We start from the raw sequence: 1,431 nt of genomic DNA, 5'->3' as shown, positions 1-1,431 counted from the left end.
CTAAAAATACAAAAATTAGCCAGGCGTGGTGGCACATGCCTGTAGTCCCAGCTATTTGGGATGTTGAGGTAGGAGAATTACTCCAACCCGGGAGACAGAGGTTGCAGTGAGCCGAGAACGTGCCACTGCACTCCCACCTGGGCAACAGAGTGAGACTCTGTCTCAAAAAACAAAACAAAACAAAGTACAAAAATTACCCAGGCGTGGTGGCAAGCGCCTGTAATCCCAGCTACGCGGGAGACTGAGGCAAAAGAATCACTTGAACCTGGGAGGCGAAGGTGGCAGTGAGTTGAGATCCCGCCATTGTACTCCAGCCTGGGCAACAGAACGAGATTCTGTCTCAAAATAATAAAAGAAAAATAATGATAATAAGGAAGGAATAGAGCATGTGTAGTATAGATGAAATAAGGTTGACAGTGTATTAGTAATTATTGAAACCAGATATTGGGTAATAGGAGTTTATCGTACTCTTCTTTTTTTTTTTTTTTTTGAGACGAAGTCTTGCTTTGTCACCCACACTGGAGTGCAGTGACACAATCTCAGCTCACTGCAACCTCCACCTCCCAGGTTCAAGCTATTCTCCTGCCTCAACCTTCTGAGTAGCTGGGACTACAGGCATGCACCACCACACCCAGCTAATTTTTTCTTTTTTATTTTCACTAGAGACAGGGTTTCACCATGTTGGCCAGGCTTGTCTCAAACTCCTGACCTCAGGTAATCCACCCCCCTCAACATCCCAAAGTGCTGGGATTACAGAGGTAAGCCACCACGCCCGGCCTATTGTACTCTTCTTTCTACTTTTGTGTATGTTTGAAATTTTGCGCTAAAAAAAATAGTATCTTTGATCCTTTTGTAGTTCATCAGCATGATGATTGGGTTTTCACACACATGTGTAATATGTGCCTCCCTCAAACCATGTTATGACCTCAGTATATTACCTGTCTGATATAAAAATATGTATATATTTTAGAAACAGGGTCTTACTCTCTCACCCAGGCTAGAGTGTACTGGTGCAATCATAGCTCAATGTAACCTTGAACCCCTGGGCCCAAGCAATCTTCCTGAGTAGCTAGGACTACAGGAACCTGCTACCACACCCAAATGTTTTTTTTTTTTTTTTTTTTTTTTTTGAGATAGAGTCTCACTCTGTCACCCAGACTGGAGTGAAGTGGCGATCTTGGCTTACTGCAACCTCTGCCTCCTGGGTTCAAGCAATCCTCCTGCCTCATCCTCTGGAGTCTCTGGAGTAGCTGGGATTACAGGCATGCACCACCATACCTGGCTAATTTTTTGTATTTTTTAGTAGAGACAGGGTTTCACCATGTTGGCCAGGCTGGTCTCGAACTCCTGACTTCAAGTAATCCACCCACCTCGGCCTCCCAAAGTGCAGGGATTACAGGCATGCATCACCACGCCCAGCTCTTCTTTTTT

This window comes from Mandrillus leucophaeus, unplaced genomic scaffold (genome assembly GCF_000951045.1).
Source record: "Mandrillus leucophaeus isolate KB7577 unplaced genomic scaffold, Mleu.le_1.0 Scaffold268, whole genome shotgun sequence".
In the NCBI taxonomy this organism is placed as follows: domain Eukaryota; kingdom Metazoa; phylum Chordata; class Mammalia; order Primates; family Cercopithecidae; genus Mandrillus; species Mandrillus leucophaeus.
This window is presented reverse-complemented; position numbering follows the sequence as displayed.